Raw genomic sequence first — 23,560 nt, 5'->3', positions numbered from 1 at the left:
ATAACACTTAAGTGGTTTATTAAACTTGTTTCATCTAATATGGGATAAATTCTGTAATTGACAGCAAGTCATAGGCAGATCCTACATCTATCATATTTAAGATTACCTTATGTTATAGAAACTATTCTGCTTTGGCCTCTCAAGGGCTTTTTTTCCTGGAGAGAAAATATATGAAATATGTTAATGTTGTTTAAAAATGACTTAAACCTGAACTCCTACATGAAATTAGTTCAGTGGTCTCAGCTCAGTCTCTAGCAGACAGTTGAGTATATCATGAAAACCATCACACATAATTTGGCACTAGTCAGGAGGACCAGCAGTCTCTGATCTAAGGAGGTCTTCTAATGAGCCTAGGGAGGCTGAATGACCTCTTTTTTTAGGGACTGTGAACTCTTCAAATCAAAAGGGAGGTCAGATAGTGCGATAAGGTCATTTCTGTAGCTACATCTTACCCCTTATGTTTGTAGGCTTTAAAGAATTACTTGAAATTACTTCATCTGCTTGATAAGTGTGGATAGCAAAAAGAAAGCAAAGAGGGTTCTGCATCTCAGCAGTGGCGGATTCCTCTCAGATCCACTGACACTAGAATTTTCTTCCCGATCTTCTATTACTTGTGTCGTGTGTCTGGCTTTACCAACACAGATGAGGAGGAGTATTAGGGTAGAACAGGCTGTAACTAGATTGTGGTATTATAAGCATTGTGGAGTTTAACATTTCTTCTGTGGACTACCTTATAATGGATTAAAACCCTAATAGTCAGTAGAAATTTGTTTAACTCTCTGCTCCTATTGTTGACTGAATGGGCAATAATAACAGTGATATTTGGGGCAAAAAATTCTAATATTGGCAAGGCACATCTGAAATAAGTAAATGGGTGACTAACATACTATAAAGATTATGACCACAGTAGTGGTTAACATATCTACTTTTTGAAGAATGAGTTAAAATATATTATCAAGTGAGTGAATACAATTTAGTATTTTCATGTCAATTACCGTAACTTGTTTGTTTAGTAGCTACGTTGCATCAGACTGGAATAGTGATTGTTTAAGAAGTTTTTCCCAAAACTTGGCAAATTGCACTCATCACCAAGAAAAGTGGACCCCTACTTTTCCGACACAAGTCCTGTTAAGATCTCTCCATAGCTGATATATTATTATCATACTTCCTGAGATGAGACTATCCTGATGTTCTTAAAAGTTTTGAATAGTTGAACTGTTAATGTTGATATCTGAAGTGCCAATTCAGGTACCATATGGTAGGGACTATGAACATGAACAGAGCAATTCACGCTGCAGTGATACCGGCTCAAGCTCTCTGCCAGTGCAGGTAGATGTCTTCCATTAGTCTCTGGAACCATGTTTAAAATCTTTCTGCACAATCACTATTTCCAGAAACTTAATTTAAAGACAAAAGAATGAGAGAGAATCAGACCCATGACTGAGAGAGCTACTTTTCTTCCTTTACCTCTAATCAGCTCTGCATATTCTGTCAAAGGATGTGTCCAGTACTTGGAGATCTAGCACAGCAATAGTCACAGAAAGAGAGAAGTTCTGAATGTTAGTGAAAAAACATCACAGCCGGGCTGGACAGGGTAGGTTTCTGTCAGTGGATGTCTTTATGACAGGTGCTTGTTTCTTCATTTTTCCTTGAAAGAACTGACAAGGTTTAGAGGAAGTTCCCAAGAGTTCTTTAAAAAGGTTGTTACAAGCTACAAAATAAAGAAGGCTTTAAGCAAATACTGAAATGTTCATTTTGGAAGTCATTAAATGAACAAACTGTCACAAGTACTCCTGTCTCCGGAAACATAGTAGTATATAGACATCTGGCTGCCTGGGTAATACCTTTGCATTTATGTTCCCTTACTGTGAGTTCAGTTTTTTATCTGACTGGTTACTCATTACATCTCTGCCGAATCAGGTTAATGCTACAGATTTTTTTTTATCTATGCATTTACTAGCTTTCTAAAGTTCATGGTTTATAAGGTACAGCCATTTTCAGTGATACAGGTTTTGGATGGCAAAAGAGTAATTGCATTTCTGTGTTTAGTTTTTGCCTTTGGGTTCATGATTTTAAAGTCTTAGATCCCAAATGGATACAGGGAGCAGAAGGACCTGGAATATGGCATCAACCTGAATGGCACTGTAACAAATTATTTTGTTAGCAAATAATAAGAATGTTAATGATAAAGTTGTTAGTGGAGCGTTAGGGTCTGACTCCACAAGCTTTATTGACAGCAGTAATCCTTTTTCACATTAGTAGTCTTACTGGCATCAAAGATCACTCATGAGACTAAATTTTGTGGAAGCAGGCTCAGACTTTGGGTGAACATTCATCTTCTCAGTTAAGTAGGTTTTTTTCTTTTTTAAAAAAATTGGATGTTAATGAGAATATTCTCAGATTTTGGAGAAATTTTTAGAATGTCCTGCAGTTTTCTCTAATTGATACCAAATTTATCAGAGCAGCAAGATAAGATCTTAGCCACTGTTCTCTTATGCTTAAATCTTTTAAAGGAGTTTGGCACTTGAAGAAATTAAGTTTCTTAGGAAAAAGTCAAGTAGAAAGCCTACTGAAACTCTTGTTTCTTTCTATTCTATATCAAATTATGACATGTTCTTGACCTGGAATGGGGAGAGAGAAGGAGTTTAATCATTAAATAAAACAACTCATACCTTTTTATTGTGTTGCTCAGGTAAAAAACTATTGGAGCAAGGAGATTATGTGAGACAGGAAGCTCTTGAATGGGGAAACCAATTGGCTTTGGCACAAGATGTGATTGACAAGTCTCCTGAAGAAAGGAACTTTCTTAGTGTAAGGCCTATGGAAGACTGCTGTTGAAGGGTGATGATACACTGGCTCCACGTGAAAGTAAAGAAGTTGCTCAGAAAATGTGTTTGGCTGTGATATTGCTCCTTTGGGGCATTGAAAGAAAAGGCAAAATTTCAGTCTATTAGACAGATGAAAAATACCAGATATGTTCTCATTCTGATGCAGACAATCTTTTTTGGCTCTAAAATAAGAAGTGATGTGAAGATTAAGATAATCCTTATTTCTTTTTAGAAAGATAGCATAAATATTCCGTAAATAAAATATTTTTAGATGTTTTCTACCATTGTAAAGGGAGTTCACACAGATGATTCTTTTCCACTGGGACAGCAAAAACAAGCCTTTTTCATACTCTGTCTTGATGTTGATCCAAGAGACCTCCAAAGCTAGTGTTAGAGAAACAGACACAAATCATCCAGTGCACAGCAATTTTCCGTTGGCACCATGTTCCATACTGATGTATCCTGGACTTAGTTTAATGACAATAGGATCAGTCTGATGTTATTGGCTGTTGGCCCTATTCTGAGAGGTGCCGAAAGACCTTCTTCCCTCCTCTTATTCCCACCACAAAATGCTTAGGACCCCCAGATGCCCACTGGCTCAGTGGTAATGCAGAAATCCAGGACACTTCACACTTTGCGGGATTGGGCCCAGATGGATATTACTGTTCATCAGTTAATTTTACTGCTTTTCAGCAGTTGTGAAATATATACCATTATATGCCTTTTTTGAACAGCTGGAAAATTATGTTGTAACCAGAATTTCATCATTCAGCTTCCCATGGAATGCATTTTGCTCTGAGAGATGAGAGACAATCTAAACAGTGGCTAGATACACTCTCAGGATAGTCATAAACGGCACAATATTTGGGAGGGTTGCTGTTTTAGAACAAACTTATTTTTACTGGCACTCATTTCATTTTCTACCTAACACAGGATTTTGATTGCATTTTATGTGTAGAGTACAGAAAAACAGAAATGATAAGATGCCTAACACCCTTTTTGTAGCGCAGTTATGCATTCCATGCACTCTGCTAAGAAAAGGATCTTACTTATCTCAGTGGGACTGTAAATCCAGCGGGCTTTTCCCTTGTGAGCCAAATTCTGCTGTCTTTACTAATCTCAGTGGGCTGTCACATCAGCCTACAGGGTAAACTCAGTGGGACAAATTCCTGTCTCTAATACACCTGCACAAATTGAAAGCAATCCCTTAACTAGGGTTGTACCAAAAGCAGAGTTTGGCCCAGTTGGAAGATTTGTAAGAGTTAGGCAGGCAGTATCTGCCCTTGAATGCTTTATTTTCTTCCAGCATTAGGAATCACAGCACTGTGTCAGTTAACCTGTGCAGAATTCAATGAAAAGAAAAACAGGGTGATGAGCACTGTTTACAACCTCATTATTAAAAAAGCTGGCCCCCGTCCTTTCCCACTGAAGTCAATGGAAGATGAATGTGTTGTTGGGAAAGGTGGCACAAGGTCTCCACTGTCTAACCTGCATTCCAAAGCGTTACAAAGAATAGATGGAAAGGAATGACAGCTAAATTAAGGCCAGTCAGCTAGATGCAAATTAGACCGGAAGGAGTTCTTGTCTAATTTGGGTCTGTAGTGTAGTCTCTTAAAATGGTGTGGGAGTTGGTTCAGCAGCCCTCAAGCTCTCTCACTTTACAGGGCTAGCAGTCCTTAATTTCCTTTTTCAGAGATCCACCATAGCACCTAAGCTGCCTGTGACACTGGAATTCTTTCTTACTACAGAAAATATCAGCAAAGACTCTCCATCCTGGTTAAATCACATGTGTGTCAGGATAGAATGATCTTTATGGGCAAATAAGTTCAGCTGTAAACCACTGTAAGAAGTGATTTGCATCCTTTTCTCTGCCACACCTCTGTTTTTGCTGTCTCAGGTTCCAGGTGCACAGATTCTAAAAGCTTAATGTGTAGAAAACATTAGGTATATCTAAACTTAAGAATTTGGCATTTAAAATAGTTTTCTAGCAAAAAATCACCTGAATTCAATGGGACACATCTTAAGATCTTCTGAAGGAACAATTTCATTGAAGATAATGGAATTTTTGAATGAATTCAATATGAATGGTTCAATAGCCACCACATAAAATATGCAATAGGGGATTTTGGAAATAAAGGATTGAGTATATTATTTTACTTTTTACATTTTTATTTTATAGTATATCTCACTTCTTTGTAAGTGATTTTAATTTTCATGAAAATTAAAAGATTGACTGCATTACAGACTGTCTTCCAAATAACCATGAAACTAATAAAGGATAAGAGGCAGGTAGAGAGAATTCTCCACACTGCAAAAGAAACGTCCTTAAACTCTATCCAGAAGACACTGCCATAGTAATAAAGCGCAGTACATTTTTAATGGTTACTTAAGGCCAGGATCCTATACAAACTCATGCATATGTTAAATTTTTCATGCATTAACAGTAACTTTGAAGACAGTGACCTATTCATATGTACAAAATACAGCATACCAATAAGCGCTGCTGGATGATTTAATTTTTGTCAAAATGTGAATACTTTTGATTTTATCAGAGAAATGTACATATTTCATTGCAAATTTTTCCACATGAAATGCACTGTCAAATGTAAGCTCATGCATTTATGTGTTATAAGCCATCTTGTGCATAAGTGCAGAAGATATAGAGTATATTCCTTTATTGTGTATGCAGCATCTCCCAAATATTTAATACTGTGGGGAAAATCCTGAAGTTCTGACAAAAGTTAAATTTTCACTGAATAAATATTGAACAAGAACATCAAGATACAAATAAATGTGTTTGTTTACATCTAACATTAGTGCTTCTAACAGTTTAAATTTAGCTGAAAATTAGAAGAACTGGAAGAAGAACCGAACTGCAGACTCTCAGTGCAGAAGAGCACTTTGTGAAAGCCTTACGACTTCTGTGGCTCTTGAAATCTTCATAATGTGCTATGTTTCCTCTGTCTTTTTTTCATGAAAGGAAACTCTGCAAGGGTCCCTGGCAGAGAGTTCCTTTGACTGCTCTATTACAAGGAGCAAGATTCCTGATTTCCTGATAACCAGCAAAGGATGGGTGGAATTTTGAATTTCTGACTCCTCTGAGATCTGCGAGAGGTGGGGAATATTGAAATTCAGTTGGCTGCACTGTCTCAAATGTCTTTTAACTACACTTAGTGTTATTGTAAGACCATTAGAGCTATGCTGCCACCAACATGGAAAAGCCCTCTGGATTTTAAAAATTGCTGCACAAAGCCTGCAGTGTTGTGTTTCACTAGAAATGTCTTTTGTGTTTTTCTACTAATTATCCATATTTCTGTTTCCAAAGATGGCAAGCTGATTTTCTAAGGAACATGGTTTACAAGATTTTCTTTATCCAATATGCACCAAAACATCTCCTTCTTTCCTGGTATCAGAGTCAAACTTTGGCTAGAATATTCATATTATGATCAGCAAGTTGGCTGGTAATCATAGAAAAATCTTATATAGCCACAGATTGTATCAAATTACTTTTACACAAAAAGAAGAGCGCTGATGAGAAATCAAAAAAATTTCTAGAGCATTTAAGATTAAGTAGTATCATCAAAAAACTTCTACATTTCAGTTTCTCATCTTCTCCATTTTAAATGCATTGGGAGCGGAACAAAATTCCAGATGAAAATAAGCCTGAAAGCCCCACATGCAAATACATAAATAAAGCAAAAAGATAGCTATGCTTTTAAATAAGGAGGCAAAACAAGGGACATGACCATTTTTTTTTATTTTCTCTGTCTGATCATTTAATTTACTGCAAAATTAGGGCTAGCCAAATATGTGTATTGCTTGCTTCAAGTTTTAAAAGCAAAAATATGAAAGATATAGTCTCACTAAAACGAATGCTGTTTTTTCATAATGTATCTTTCACTTTATTTTACTGTAAAATCATTGCACATATCATATAAACTCTGACATAGGCACAGGAAATATTATGTGTTTAGAAACCTTGTTTCACTTTTCCCTAACAAGGAATGCAGACACAAAACCATACTGAGATCTTTTTTCCTTCAAGTGATGACTGTTAAGAGACCATCAGGTTATCTTTGTGAATCTGCCACTTGTGCAGGACTGCCTATGGTCTTTCTCATTTGTCTAATTATTGCATGTACCATTTCCTTTAAGTAGGAAGCCACTTTGACTATCATTTCTTAAAAGCAACCTCCCCAGTTGGGATGCATAGTAATGGGGTGGGCAGGAACAGCATGAATTGCCTCAAGTTCCAATCCTTTAACCAGGGTGGGTTGTCAGACTTAAAGCAGCAGTTTTGTCTATTTATTAATTTGCCTGGATACATGAACCAAAAAAGTATGCATTTTATAATCTGCCTTTAAAACTGGCATAAAGCCCAAAGGAAATGAATATAATCAATTGGAGGTAAAACAATCCCACAAAAATATTACATTAGCCAAGTAGTACAAATAAAAGAAATTCCCTCCATCATCTTTGTATGATACACAACTTTCCCTGCCCTTTATGGAGGTGAGCATGGCAGCACATCTTGGGGGATGACACTAAGGCTGGCTCACAGACACCTCAAAGGCCCCTGCTTTCATAGACAGCGGCCAGCCAGCAGACAGGCTTTCACACCAAGAGTCATCCAGCTCGGCTGCCTCTGTAGATCCCACTGCATCGGGCCAATTTGTACGTGCACGCAGGGAGAGGGGGAGGCTTTTATAATTTCGCCCTGCATTCTGACAGGACAAAAACATGATAAAACTGTATCAATTCATGTAAACCTTGCCGCTGAGGCATGAGAAAAGCCCGCTTGTAGTATCTTCTAGCACATGTCACTGGAAACACTTGCTGAGTAGATGGGAAATGAAGTGCTTTTCACAGCTGAAGACACAGGCTGTGATCCTGACTCAGAATCTCTAGTACAGAAGCTGTATCGTATGGATATGTGTCACAGACTTTGCCAAGCTGCTATACCGTGAGGTACAGCTGACATCATGATACTCAGAAGATCTGTATGCTTCAAATACATAGAAATATTTACATTTTGTCCCACGGCAGTGCAGATTTTTAGTGGTAAGTCAGTGTTGCTCAAATGTACAATAACTTCTGGATTTTTCAAGGGATATCCATGGACTTTAGAAGTGGCAACTGAGTGCAGCCAGCCAGTGCTGCCCAGTCCAGCTCCGCAGAAATTCCTCCATGGCCATTCCCAATTCCCTGTCTCAGTTTCCTTCCCTGGCACTTATGGACAGGTGAGTGACAGGTGAGTCAGTGGACAGAAGATTTAAAAGAGATAAATTTTTTGCCTGATGCATGCTTTAGTGCAGCACATCCACCGCACTAGAAATAATAATAGAGGGCTTCTGACACACAAAACCGGCAAGGTCTGCAGCTGCGGTGTGGCCCAGTTTGCAGCTGAACCAGGATTCTGACTGCAAGTTGTGCTGCCGGCGTCTCTGTCCTTCCGAGCACAATTCAGCACAAACCGTGGTTAAAGGCAGCTTCAGGCAGCAATCTCAGGCAGGGTTAAGTGAGGAGGAAGGAGACTTTTCTCAGCTGTTTAATATCCTTTCCCCCTTTCTGAGGGCAGCTGGGCCCCTAAGGGGCTGACACAGAGAGCTGTGACTGCTGTGTCAGGTGAAGGCACTCCTCGGACAGAAGGAACAGGTCAGTGGTTTTCCAGCCAACTTCTTCACCGCTCCATCTGGAAAAAGAGCGCTTAACACATCCAAAGTCAAAGTGGAGCTCCCTTCCCCACCTCCTTTGGCCAGGGACCTTGGAGTTTTATTTCTTCTGGCCATGGTCCCCAAACCACACCCTGAAACACAGCAACATTGCCAAATGCAATTAAAGAGTTAAAATGGAGGCATGTAAGCTCAACAGAGTCTGATGGTGTCAGTCGTGTTGCCAGTGGATCACAGGATAGTTCAGGTTGGGTTCAGTCCAACCTCCTGATGAAAGCAGCGAAGTTTGGGACCCTCCTGACTTAAAGACAATTCATGTCAGGGATTCATATTTTATTCCCACCTTTGACACAGTAGTGAATAAGAGTGGCCTGCCTCTTGCTTCAGCACAAATCTGTAGAAATAAGCCAACCAGGCATCTTAAAAATCAATATCCTGCCTATGGCCTACAAAATACACATTTTTATTTCTTCCCAGGAAATTTGAATGAAATTAATTATAATTTGCATTGTAATTAGTTTAATCTTTTGAGGATTAATGACAAAATATTTTCAACTATTACATATATGTGTGTATATATATATATATTTTATTTGTAACTGAGTCAGAGACAGCCATGGATGTACGACAGTACATCACTGGCCTAATTTTTTGGTATTCACAAACATGTTTAAATTGCTTTTCTATTACGGAAAATTTTTGTACTCACAGAACGGAGTCAGAAGTGACCTTACTAATGCAATATAGTAGAGGACTATGCCCTAAATCTCAGTATAAATCTTACATCGATACTTTGATAAAAATATACAAACTCCTGAATGGTCTGGAGAAATAGATTCCCATTTTCCAATCAAGTAACTGAAAACAATGGTGGGAAATTAAGAATGTTTAAAGCTGGCAAATTCAAAATGAATTAAGAGATTTATTTATACAACAAATAATTAGACTGTGGAAATTACTCCCATAGAAAGTTGCTAAAGCAGCTTAGTATGACTTGAAAGAGATGGGTGATTTATATGAATAAAGAGAATTAAGAGATCATGATAGATGAAGTTAACAAAAAATTTGGACTGAACAGAATACCCTTTTTCTTCACAGCCTGTAACTATCGGAATTTGAAGAAAATTCTCTGTTCCACTATTTGCAATATCAGATGTTAGAGACAGTATATTGGATCAGATCCAGCATGATGGTTCTGATTTTGTGTTTGTGTCATTAAGAACAATTTAATAGCAGCAAAAGTTATATCAACTGAAAGAAGGAAATACCACTTCATACAGCGTGATAATGGTAGACCTCCCTGTTACACAAGGTTACAGAGTCAAATATTGTGGCAAAACTTTGTTAAAATCAAGGTAAATTTATGAGGACTAAAAACCTTTTTAGTATTGCCTATTAACTCTAAGGCAATCAAATTGTATGTGGATCAGAACTAGTTGTCCTAGAAGTTCTCTGTTCCACAATTGAATAGATGCCCAATAGGAAGTTGTTGACCATCAGCTATTTTGCGCCGAACCAGGCTTTGTTCTGTGTTTTTGCAGCTCAGCACCAGCTGGATACCAGACTTGAGGAACCAATCATCTGGTGCTGGATGTCGCATCCAGCGAGGATTGGATCCATCCTCCATCCAATTGGAGGATTCCAAGAAGAGAGAGAATTAGATGCTACAGCCCAGTGAAATTAACAAAAGGTACAGTATCTTTTCCTGTCTTTCTAGGCATTACACAGGTATTTCCTTGGCTAAAATAATCTTATTTTCCTACAGTTTTCTTCCTCCCTCCACTAAAAAAAATCCTTTTCTAATTTTAATGTGGTTGGAATCCAGCTGTCACAGAGATCAAAGCCAAGTTCTTTCCTTTAATTCTTATGCAATTTTTTGTACACAAAATGCTATATAGAGTGGAAATGTTTTACTGTCCAAGGGTTATTCAATATTTTAGTTATTAGAATGAAATTAATGATCACTTCATCCACCTAGAAATGAAGCAATAAGCTTCCAAAATGGCATGTGTGGGTCAAAGCAAAATCTTCATTGTGTAAGAATGGACTAGTTTTAAAGACACACTTTCATTCTAAAGAAGGTTGACCAAATAATAGATGCTTTTTAGTAGCATTCTCTTCATGTTTTTTACCTGTAACCAAGTAATATGCCTTCTGTTGCACATTATATCAGTGCTGCCTTACAGAATTCCCAATTGTATATCACTGCCTTCCTTCCCACAATGAACTCATTTTCCAGTCAGTCAGTACCAGCATTTTTGTGATTTGTATAATTTGGTATTGCTTCTTGTACTCTATATACTTTAAACTTTCAATGAAATTTTTTAATACATCCTATATATCATATATGATTGCAGAACAGTACCAGAACTGTAGAATTTATCAAAAGTTTTGAGGGTCAGCTACTATTTGGCACCAAAAGACACAACAGCTGCAACTGGTTTTCCAAAGACAACTGTGGATTCTGGTCCCCCAGTAGAATGCACGCATGTTTCTGCTTTTCCAGTAGGGATGAAATTCATGAGGTGAAGAGTTTCAATTAATTTTTGTAAACTACAACAATTTTTAGAATACTTCATTGTTGTATTGTCTCTTTCCCTGATATCTGGCGGTCATTTTGCATAGAAAAAAAGGGTAGTGCCATGATCTTTCCATTAAAACAATCAGCAGTGGCATACTTACTACAGAAATGGAAACACTAATTAGCCTTTCAAGCTAGCAGCTAACTTGAGGCAGATCACATCCAGCGGACATCTGGTTATAGAGAGCTACAGACTCACACAGAAACTTTTGCTGGTCGTAATACAATAAAAAGAGGTAGTGACTTTTTAGTTTAAATAGAAGTTTAGAGCTCTATTTCTGCTGCAGTTTATGTAGTCATTCAGTCTAATATGAGACCTTCAGCTCACTAGGCTTTGTAAAAGTGGGCAGCCAACCTGTATCTTATAATACAAACTGGCCTTACAGTGATGTCTAGGGTCTATTGTTTGATATGTACCAGCTAACCTCAGCAAAGAATGGAACTGGGTACAAATGCAAAGTCCAGTGCTGGTCTCATCATGCCAGTCTTTTTTCTCCTTTGGTTTACAGGTTCATGATGTAAACAGGTAGTGAAAGAAAGCAAAGACAGACAGAGGAAGAGTCTATGGCAAGGATTAATGTCTTTTCGTTATAAGCTTAGCACAACTGATTCCCAATGGAGTTATTTGGATGCTACTGTAAAATGCAGGATAAGTAATGCCAATTTGAGCAATAATCTGCTCCTTACTACAAAATCCTGCCAATGTGTAATACATAACCAGCATGATGGCATCATAAAGCATGGCCAAATAGCAGGTCTACAAGCCAGCATCAGATCAGTTGTCCTAAATAAAAATTCCTTTCTGGTTATTTTAAATAAACAGTTTCTTTTCTAGTTCAAGGGACAAGGACAGCACAACAAAAATGCTTTTCAAACACATCACTACCCTTCTTTAGCTTTTCTGAGATCAGCATGTGAGGTGGGAGAATAAGCTTAGAGATCCCTCATAACTCTGTGATTTTTTAATGTTTTGCAATAATAACAACAGCTTAAAAAGATTGTTCTTCCACACACTAACGGAGTTTAAAGTCCAGGTAAAACACACCACTGAGGCCAAGTTCTGCTTATGCAACAGTTGTCATTTGGATCATGGTTACATTCCATGCTGGGAATGGATTGATAATGGAAAGGAAAGGTAGTATGCAAATTTTTGTGAGTTGAAGATAAAGAACCTGGGATGAGAAAATATGGGATGACTGAAGAGTGCATAAAGTCATTAAAATATGCTACTATATGGTGATTAAAAGGAATGTACTTTTTTAGACTATCCAACTAAAAGTTGGATATTATTTTAAAGGATTCACAGAGGTATACCACTAGAATCAGCATTTTCCACTGAAAATATTTTTTTCTTTTGCACAAAGATGTATTTATGTATTTGCTGAATTATTTCCTAAATTGTATTTTCCTTGCAGAAATACTGAGCTTGGACATTATTGCAAACTGAGAAGAAAGAACCATGATTTAAGTCAAAAATCTTTTAAAGATATAAACTGTAAGCACTGCATTATGATTGTTTAGAACATGAAATTTGAACAGATAGTTCAAATAGTAATTAAGTCCAACATCTGCAGCTGCTAGAGGTAACAAGGGTACAGCAGGTTTGAACACTGATAATTCTTCACTTTCAATGTGTTTGAAAGAGAATTTATTCTGCATCAAAGAATTCTTGGAGCTGTACTGAGAGTTTTCTCATTTAACCATGTAGGATACTGTATGGTTGCATATTTTGTTCTCTGAATTTGGATATCATAAGTTTCGTTGTTTTCTCTCTCAGCTCAGAATATTACAGAGCTTGAGATTATTGTACAGGATTTTGTTTCCTCCTTCATGGTTTGACTATGAAATCATAGGGATGCAACAGACTTTAGTCTACTCCAAGTCTCATTAATAGAATATTTTAATAGTAAGAAATTGTTTGAAGTTTTAAATGTAATGTATTAGCATGGAAGTAAATTACAATATTGAAGGCAAAGATAACATCCCACAGGAATCTGTGTGCCATATGTAATATAGCTTCCAGAACAGATTTTGCATGTGTCTGTCTGACATGCTTTCTACTTATAAAACACATATCACTGCAAAGGAAGTGATAAAAACTTGTTAGTCTATGTGTTTTGTAAGAAATAATTCCAAGTATTGTATCTGTAGTGATACCAATCCAGTAAGTTCTCCTACCTTTGACATCTGCATTTGGAATTTATCTCCAAACAAAACACTGTAAAAGCTGTATTTGCATAGCCTGTTGCTTATGTACTATTTAAAAAAAAGATTAAATACTTTCCATCTCCCAGTGGACAATGACTCTCCATAGCAACACCCTAGATCGGCATGCCAAGGCACAGAGTCCAATCATGTGCCACAGCTGTACTTGTTCCATGCCAGGCATTGATACATAGCATTTTACAGCAGCAGATTTCAGTCCTGATGCCTGTATTTTATTTATGTACATATAAATCAGTTCTACATCCAATATTATTTTTCTTACACTGGCATATAGCCTGCTTCTTCTGCACTGTTTTAAATGTATTTTATGTTTGTCCTTTGCTGTAACAAGCGAGTCTCAGATGTCTTCCATGTCTCCCTATAGATACAGTAATTGAATAGATTGTCAATGTATTAAATCAGTTACAAATCTGAATCTGTTCAGATGGAACCTGGGACATTGCTATGTGTCTATCTGAGCATATAACAGTTAGGCCTTGAGGCTCGCTGCATTTGGTGACAGACACAAGTTAAGCTCTGTTTCCCTCTTCTTCCATGCACTGATTCAGCAAAGCACTTTACCAAAGTGCCCAGTCTTGAACAAGTAAGTCTTTTCCTGTTAGAGATACTGTTGCAAATGGGCATCCCAACTGATCAAAATAATACCATCTGAAACCAAAAAAAGGCTAGAAGTTTATCATTCTAGATTTTCTGCAAGATCTCGGCACATGCGTTTTTAGACAACAGGGCTCTCTTCTGGGAAGCACGAGGGAAACAGCATAAGGCAGCTGCAGACAAGCCACATTAGCTATTTTTTACCACCCAGTCCCTGAAGAAAAACAGTCACCTATCTTGATTTAAAATGAAAGCCAGTGTGGCCCAAATAATAAATGTCTCGTTTTGGTGGACAGGATAAATCATCTGAGACTGATCTAAAGCCACCTAGTGTATAACCGAATCATCAGCCTTTATATACTTTGGAACCCACTTTCTTAACTGAGAACATTTTGTGCTGTCTCATGACTTTTCTCTTGTATGTAAAAAGCAGAGCCTGTTTCACCACAAGAAATGGAACAGAAATTCTGTCTTGGAATGTAACGGGACAGAATTCTATTTTATTCCAGGTATATTCATATGCCATGCTAATAATCACCAAGCACAGGTATCATGTGTCACACTCTTACTCTGTATGCCTTGGCATCTCTTGGTTTTGTAGTTTGGTGGGTGATTTTTATTTATTGTTTTCAAAGGTAGACATGCTGCAGACAAAGCCAAAGAAATAGGCATTATGCCTGGGGCAGAAAGTAGCCGTGTGATCTTGTGCCTCGAGAATTTCATTGCTCAGTCTCAAACAAGCTCCTAAGAAAGTCTGATCTCATGCAAAAGCTACCCTTGTAGCTACCCTCAGGATCCTTCTGTGTCAGAAGAGTACAATTATTAACCACAGTCTTCAACTTCTCTTTTAGATATCAGGGACATTGGTTACGAAGTCATCAGTACCTTCAAGACAGAGGCCAAGAATCTATATTCCTTCTGAAACAGTGTACAGAACAGAAGTTGCCCTTGACGTGTTCTTGGTAATGTGTTTTTTGAAGGAACACCTGTGTTGTGTATCTTGGTACTAGCTGCAGAGTCCTAAGTGGGCACCAGTATGCTAAATTGTTTAAGCATAGCTAAGAGAGGACAAGTATATGAATAAATAAAATTAGATCATCCCCACGTTTAGGCAAAGTCTGGAAACAGTAATGTTGCTCAGGGTTGGTGTTCCATGAAGCTCAGTCCTTATGGGCTCCAGAAGTATTCCAGCTGTCTATCAGACAAACAAGGCTGTGATGTACACCTTCAACAAGTGCATCGTGTGATTCACTACAGGATGTTAATCAAGATCCGAAAATGTGACATCATAATGAAATAGGTAATTTCAACGCAAAGTTTGAAGCAATGTAGAAGTTTAATAAACATGAATATGGATGTGATCAAAACGGTGAGTGAATAGTAGGCTTTTGTTGTGCAAACAACCAAGTAACAGATAAAGCAATATTCTCTCAAGTAGAAATAGACAAAGTGACAGAGGACTCTCCAAATGCATCAGTCATGCATGAGACATGTTGCAGCTCATTTGCTGCAACTAGTATAGACTACATAGTCTAGAGTGGGCACTGATCTTACTGTACTGAGTATGAAGTTAGAGGGTGAAAAAACCCCAGGAAATAACAGTGCATTAGTAGTTTAGAGTTAAAAGAGCTAAATAAAGACAGGTCTCTCTGGCTAAATTAAAATACAGCTTCAGTGTCCTAATGGAGCTAAGTAGAAGAAAACAAAGATATTCTCGTATTAGAAAGAAATAACACAAATTTGTATATTGATAGAGTGTCTCTTTGTATGACTACAGATTTATAAATTTAGAACTTGAACGTTTTTATTTCAGTGTGCTCTTGTAAAGAATATACACTGAAGGTGTCTAGACATCATTGTTATGATTTGATATATTTGTCTGCCACTTGCATAGGAATTTTCCACAGCCACAATATAACAATGATTATGAACTGCGACCCACAGTGCCGAAAGACTAATCTATAATTACAAAACTTGGTACATAATTAGATTTGACACAATGCTTATTGTATTATTGTCTGATCTCTTCATACAGGAGACCTATTTATGCACTCCTGTTTTTGAGGTCAAAATGACTCTCTAAATGAGTAAAATAATTATCTGAGTAATGATTCTATCTGTGTTTTTGAAATCCACTTGATGCTGCATTTAGTTTTATTGCATTAATTGACTGAAACCCAGTTATTACAAGACAGGTAGTTGAAACTGATGCTGTTGAAGGGATTCCCTGCCCCCCCCCCTCCCAATTTCATATGTTTCTTTTCACCTCAAAACAACTAAACAAAAACCTTCACTGTCACACATTTTGTCAGGGCTTTGCAGCATCCCCAGCCCTCCCCGTCCCTACCTGGGACCTTCCGAACCCTGCTCAGCCCCAGGTCCCCGTTTCAGCCCAGTGTGGGGCCATCAGTCCCCACCGGATCCCTGAACCGGACCCATGTTGCCTGCCCGGCCTGGCCTCGTCCCTGCAGCGGTGTCCAGTGCCCAGTGCTGGGGCTGCCCCAGCTGCCCCCGGTGCCCTGCTCCCTCGGGGTGGTGAGGCCGAGCCTGGCCCACTGGGAGCCCCCCGACACCGGCAATGGGAGCTCCTGGCCCTCTCAGCGCCTGGACAGTGGTATCTGCCTTTGTTTAAAGTATGCTTTGTAGTTTGTGCCTCTGTAGTAAATATAAAATGTGTATCAATCATCCATTTATTTTACATAAAAATTCATTCCATTTTCCAAGGAAAAGGGAGAGAGAGATTGAAATCAAAGAAAGTTAAGTGCTGTAGAGAGGTATTCAAAAAGCAAGTCCATGGCACTTTGTTGGATCAGTGCTGGAAATAAAATGCCGTTCTTTGTTAGTATGTTTTCCCTTTCCCTTTGCTAACTACTTCCAGCTCCTCATATTGTCTCTAGATGCCATGAGAGCTGTGTGCTTCCTAAACAATTGTGCAAGGCTTCTCCCACTGTGGTCTGAGCACATCTATCTACATGCACTCTGTACTCAGAGTGGCTTTCCACAGTACTTACGGACTGCAGTTAAAGTTGTTTCTTTCCCCCTTCTAATTTGATACTGAAAGTAGCCTGTCATTACAAATAAGATGACAATGCATCCAAGCCTCAGAAAGACAAAGGTCAATCATTAAGGTGAGAATATAACAGCTCTCAGAACTATTTTGTTTATAAGAACAAAAATGTGTTTGTTTACACAGTACACAATAAGCCAAAGCAAAGGGAAACACACTCCAGACCACACTGCAAAGGCAAGAGTTCATTATCAGGCCAAAAACACACATGCACATATTACAACCTTTTTTTTAAAAGGTTTGAGTAAGCCAAAAATGAAATCTATTTGGAAAAAGCAGGGATTATTATGTGGTGGAAACTGTGGAGGGACTTTAACCAAAGTTTGGTCAAATTCAGAAGTTTCAGTTAAACAAAGATCAAACAACCAGGGTTATGTGGTACATTGTGGCTTACTGCACCCAGTTTTTGCAGGATTTCTCACACTGTCCCCTTGTCAACATATGCAGCATGAAAGTATTCAGCTCTGCCACCAATGGTAGAAAATATCCCAAACTAGATCTTTGTTTTTTAAATCCACAATCAAAATGATACAGTATTGATTGTATCATACATTTTAGTAATTTAGCACAATAAAACTCTCTGGTTTTGAACACTTTCCTATTTATTTTGTGCTGAGATAGTAAATTTTCAGTTGTCAAAAGAACACAGTCTTAATAAAGCATAAGTGAACAGCAGCAGCTAGCAGGTGGCTGAGTGCCTGCATGTGCGATGCTGGGAGGTGGACTCAGGAAAGGGAGTATGCTCAGACTCATTCTAGGCAGAGTACCATGAAGAGCAACTCCTTTTTCCAAATACAGGAATGGCAACAAGGCTTTAGAGCTCTCCTGTCACTATGCAGCAAGACAGGGGTCTGTTCTGTTTCTGCATGGAGCTGCAAATTGACTTTCTTCTAGGAGGAAGTAACATTCATGTTTAAATCCTTGAATTCAAAATTAATCCTAAAGAAACAATCTCCTTCTTTCTAAAGTTCATTTTGTTCTAGCAAATACCCCCATGCTTTTCTCTGGAAAATTTTAAGTACCAAAATATCAAGGAAGTGGAAATTACTTTCTCCTTCTTGTCATATTAAACAGGGTCTTGATTTTCTGTCATGCAAAGACTGACATGTTGTGACATGACCCTTGTCAGACATCTGGATCTCATGTGAGGCTAAGATCTCCATTCTTATATGGGAAGTTTAATCCTGTATTTAAATTTGCCCAATAATTACTACTATAAGAATTCTAATTATATTAATACGATTATATTAATATAAGAATTCTGTAAGAATGTTTTAACCATTCAAGCTCACATTCATTATCAGACTTGTTTTCTGGTAAGACCTAATGTCCCCCCCCCCCAAAAAAAAAAGAATAAAAAGTACCGTTTTGTCCCTCCTTAATGTTTATAACTGCTCTGCTGAGGAGCCCTAGTCACTTAAGGGTTGGAGTAGGGATCTGATGTTTTTTGCAAGCAGTAATCAATGCCTTTTTCTTTATGCTGTCTCTTTGAAAACTCACCCCAACAGGGGCAATTAATAAGCTCTCAGAAACAGACACTGTTGGTATGTGCTCAGTGGAGACATCTTAAAGAAGACGGTTATATAACCTAAAGCGTATCTCAAATATGAGTATATTCTAGTCTAAGCCAAACAGCACTTCTCCACTTGCATTTCTAGAGCCAAGAACTGAAGCTGAGTGCTGCATACTCTGTCCCATGCTGTCAGATGCTACTCCCTGAACTGACCAGATGAAGAGAAAGATGTGGTCAAAATGGAAACCACTACAAGGAGATGAAAAGCAGACAACTTTACACAAGTTAGAAAACCAGCCGAAGAGAGACAGGTTTGAATAGGAGGACGCAGGCTTTGGAAGAACACTTACCAGTCACAGGTGGGTAGGAGTTACTTTCTGAGTGTGCAGCTAGGTAGATGGCAGATGAGAGGGTGAGAGTCTAGAGACAAAGAGAAAGGAGTTTAGAGGGATGTTTAAAAGGGGGATGCAAAAACCTGGAATTCAGAATGAGCAGAAGGATTAGATGAAGGCCAAAGAAAGCAAGATGTAGTAGATTATAGAGCAGAAGGGTTGCTGCGCACAAAAGGGACAGGATTTCAGAGCCCTTTGTCTCTGCATTGCTCTATCACCTGTAAATAGCATGAAACCTGTTAGCGAGAAAGGCACTGCACCCCTTTAAAATGTTGTTCCATGTGGAGAACAACAGACTAATCCTGGAACATTTCAACCTGTTTGTTAGTTCCAGTGTCAGGTCTGTGCTGTGCATCTAATGGGCCAAAGACTGATGATGACCCAACTCATGTTTCCAAAACGTACAGTTCCAGAAGATAACACACACTAAAATAGCATAGTCTGCAAAGTTAAATACTTAGAAATTATGAACAAAGGAGAACATTCCGTCTGCAACTTTAATTCAGTATCCAACAGCATCAGTGTCAATATGTAAACTTAATTCCAGGTTAATGAGTTATTTTTTTCTCCAAGACCTTGATTCATTCAGTGAACAATACTGGTAACAGTCAGGGAACCAAATGCAGTTGTGCAATAAAGCAGGCTGTTGCTAATGTAAACCCTGTATTTATATAACCTAGAAGTGGGAACAGGATGAAGAAGTAGTATAGAGGATTCCTCCAGGCCTGGCCTCATCCACTATTTCCAGTTATCCCACACCAGCCACTTTTCTCACTTGTTCTTTCTTTCTACTTTCCAGTTCTGCTCTCCATCAGCATCCATTCCTTCTTCAGGAATTTTGTCAAGGCATGACAGAGCCCTTCACAGAGTCTTGCTGGTTCAGCCTAGATGCCATTTTGATGATAAAAGCTAATTCTGAAACAAAAGTCAGTTTCCTGTCAAATATTAGATCACCCATGCATAGGAGACTAGGGTTTCTCAGAAAAAGTTATCAGATTTTTTTATGGTCCAATATGATTTTTCTTGGTCTAATTCTTAAGAATAGGATAATTGTATTTGTTAACAAGAAAAAAAGTCCATTCTGAGGCAATATAGTGAAAATAGTCTACACGATACAAGTTTAGAAAAAATAAAAACATACAAAACACTGTCAACTTCTAAATTTCTGACAAGTTTAGCTGTATGGAGTTCTACCAGTTCTGTCAATAGTTAAAATACTTCTTTTTTTTTCTGACTGCAAATTTCTTGGTGTGAAGATACTGTCATGCCCCATATTCTGCACACCACTAAGTGACACCATAAATTTTCAGTACTCAAGCAGTAAGCATAATCATTAGTATTAAAAAGAAGATATAATCCTTACTTGCATGTTGAGTAAAGAATGTAATGCTATTACTACAAAGTTAGTCTCAGGTTATGTTTTCTGCAGAAGTAAACAGAAACACATATACCATAAAATGACAGAAAAAAAGTTACACTATGACTAACATTTTTATTTTAGACTGAAAAGTTAATAGTAGAACTGAAAACATGGCCTAATAATCTAAGTATTTGACTTTATACATAAACTTTAATTCCTATGTCTCACTACTTCTAATGCAGTAATAACACATATCAAAGTATGATTAAAACTGATTCACTGAAGTCTTATTTGCCCCAGTTTTCAATTCATCTGTTCTGCAAACAGGCATTGATTACTGCTGACTTTGGTGAGAATCATTCTAACAGGTGATAAGAAAAAAGTATAGGTTCATTTCCTTGTGGTTTTTATTTACTGTCCAGTATAAACTTCCCAACTCAGAAATAATGCTATTTGTGGTATCAGGCCAACAGGATTCTGATCCTGAATGTGGTCTTTTAACTACTGCTGTGGTACTAGCACATAGGATTTTGGAAAACAAAATAATGTTTTTTTTTTCCTGAATACCTGAAAGGAGACTTTCCTTCCTACAGCAGTTATGTCTTTGCTTAGGGGAACAATACTGCTTTCTCAGAAGAAAACATGTATCACTCAAGTTTCCTTCATAAAAGAGGCTAGTGACTGGACCAGCTTGAGAGGTAACCATTATTCTTGGGAGGATTTAGCTCCGGCTTTGCTGTATGTCCTAAGAAGGAGACAATTTGCTAAACTCTGTAAAGTGCTCTTTTGATGTGGATAACTTTCTTTCAAGGTGAAGAGAGGAATATGTGAGTATTTTCAACAAAGTGCCTGCTTGTGGAAAGAAAGGCGCTCCTACCTTTATCTTCCCAGAAGTTCCACTCCTTATTTTACTAAAAAACAACCAAAAGACACACAGTTCATCCTGATGTTCCCAGGCACTATACTTCTCTCCCATCACTCCCGCTGGTTCTTTTTGCTTGACTAGAAATAAGGAGCCTTACTAAGAGCTAGAGCATTAGACTTACTGGAAAGGGAAATGTTTCTCAGTTATTTCTCCTGCCTTCCTTAGCACTAGCACTATTCCAAAATAGAATAGGCCTAGAATAGGCCTTAAATTTGAAAAATTTCTCGATAGAACCTACTGCATTTGGAGAAACCTCTTTAACTGAAATAGCTTTATTTCTAACAAAAACTCTTGCCTGAATGCATAATATCTATATAAGGTTGCTTTACATAGGAATGACTATTTTTCCTTCAATAAGTAACAGCTGTAACAATGTAAGTCGCTTACAATCACTGTAAGTGAGGGGACAAGGGATGTAATAATTTACTGGTATCAATTAGCTGCAGCAAGAAGGAGGACAAGTTAGATCAAAAATGTGGACAGTCCTAGGCACACTGAAGAGCTGCAACATGGCTACTTGAAGGTTTATTATTCTCTGTGTTTTGCATATTAGGTCCTCTAATATTTTTGTATATTAGTATTGCAAAAGCATTTTTTCATGGTTAAACAATAAGATCAAATGAAGGACAGAGAATTAACTGCATAATCAGAGTATTTAGATCTCAAATGTATTTTTGCTGATCTTATCCATGTAGTCTGTACCTGCTGAGATGGAGGGTTTACAGCTGTTGTGAGATAACTTAACTTTTCCATCTGTTTGTAGTAATTGCTTCTCTGGAAACCTACAGCATGAGTGGTGATACTGACTTTTCAAAGTATCAGCCCTCAAAGGTCATGAACTATTTCTTAAAGGACATTACATTGATAGAATGCCTTTGTATGGTCACTACATTTAGAGGTATTGTACATAGCTTCAATTCAAAATGCTTTTTAGTCTGCCAGCCTGTAAAACAGGATGTATGTGTGAAGAAATATTTGCACTGATGTGTCAGTTTTTGACATTTGTTTTTATTTGTACATATTTTGTTTGTTGAAATAAATATTTCATCAGATGTGAATTTATTTGCATGTAACAATAATGTAGAGAAAACATTTTAAACAGTTAAACAACAGGAAGTTCTGTGTAATCTGAAGTTGCAATAGCAATGTGGTATTTACTTCTCTGTTTCTTAGTGAGAATCCTTCTTCTCCAAGTCAATGTTTTACCTACAGGATGATTCTGCTGCTGCTGCTTCCAAAATGGGGAGGAAGTTTGGGGAGGAAGGGAAGAATAAGGCCTTTTAATAAAGACAGTGGTTTCTCTTTGGTTATTTATATAATTAAACATCATTCTACACTACTGATAAAACTGCATGAAATGGAAACTTCTCTTTTCAGGCTACTTTCTGAGGTAACTCCTTAGCCGCATTTGTGCATGGTACCATGAAATCACCAAGTTTGTTATGGTATATGCTGTTATTCAGAAATTTAGGTTTGAAGTTCTGTCAGATCTTCAGAAAATATCATAACCAGCATACTTTGCACGAAAAGTTCCTATTTTAGGAATCAGTGCCAAGAATATTGTTGAATAGATTGACTTTGGATAAAAACAGTCTTGAGTCTTGAGTTGAGAATTTGATTGTCATTGTTTTGAGAGAACCTGTGTGCTTAATTACTATCAATACTGCTTTCAGTAATAATTGAGCATCACACAGTCTAATGTATATATTAACATTTTAATATACTAACACATATATAGCATATAGTCTCTTAACACACCTGTCAGACAGGGCAGGATATTTACCAATGGTAAGCTAAAGGTACCAAACAGTACAGAGAAAAAAATTTAAAGTATTTTGATGTTGGACAGCCACTGAAATTGTGGAAAGTTAAATGCCAGAATACCTTTAAAAACGTATTTCTAAGTTAGTTACTTTAAAGTCACATAAAGGCACCAGTAAAATAGAGTGTAGAAGAATCCTGATCTCTTAGAGCTCTGCTAGCAACATCACAAACCTTCTTCCCTTCCTCTGTACCTCCAGGATTGGCAGTTGCTCACCAACAGCTTCCTGCGTGACATTTGCATGAGAAATGGAGAAGTGACATGGCCTTGAATAACCAAAAGTTATCAGAAATTATATTAAATATACATTCATGTCTTTAAAAAGTTTTAATAAACAGCTGATGAAATATTGCAACCAGAAATAAAATATGTTCTTATATAAACACCTGAAAAGATGAAGTTATAGATAAAATAAGCTATAAATATTTTATAAATGTATTTAAATATATTTATATAAATACATTGTAAATAAATAAGATAAGCTATAGATAAAATAAATTCCTAATTGGAGACTCCAGGCAGAAACAGGTTGATGTACCTGATATCTGTTCTGAAGATTTGATCTCAGCTTTTCAGTTGG

At 37.5% G+C, this 23,560-nt stretch overlaps 2 long non-coding RNA genes across 3 annotated transcripts in view; one reads left to right on the top strand and one right to left on the bottom strand.

Annotated features, from left to right (window-relative positions):
- Positions 1 to 6,570: 6,570 nt before the first annotated feature.
- Positions 6,571 to 23,560, bottom strand: part of LOC135324853 (uncharacterized) — a 37,611-nt gene continuing 20,621 nt past the window's right edge. Inside the window, exons 2-3 of the long non-coding RNA XR_010386093.1 lie at positions 18,832 to 18,901; positions 6,571 to 8,520 (exon numbers count right to left, since the gene is read on the bottom strand). This is a non-coding gene — a long non-coding RNA (uncharacterized LOC135324853). The remainder of the gene's footprint in view (positions 8,521 to 18,831; positions 18,902 to 23,560) is intronic.
- On the top strand, positions 8,512 to 22,174 carry LOC135324852 (uncharacterized). 2 transcript variants are annotated; one of them, XR_010386092.1, is made up of 4 exons: positions 8,512 to 10,190; positions 14,753 to 14,863; positions 18,627 to 18,840; positions 19,673 to 22,174. It is a non-coding gene; the product is annotated as an uncharacterized LOC135324852 (long non-coding RNA). The 2 variants fall into 2 exon arrangements; XR_010386091.1 differs by having other exon boundaries at positions 18,627 to 22,174.

The sequence above is a fragment of the Dromaius novaehollandiae genome, chromosome Z, assembly GCF_036370855.1.
Source record: "Dromaius novaehollandiae isolate bDroNov1 chromosome Z, bDroNov1.hap1, whole genome shotgun sequence".
In the NCBI taxonomy this organism is placed as follows: domain Eukaryota; kingdom Metazoa; phylum Chordata; class Aves; order Casuariiformes; family Dromaiidae; genus Dromaius; species Dromaius novaehollandiae.
The sequence above is the reverse complement of the archived record's forward strand: the minus strand, read 5'-3'. Positions and strand labels throughout refer to the sequence as shown.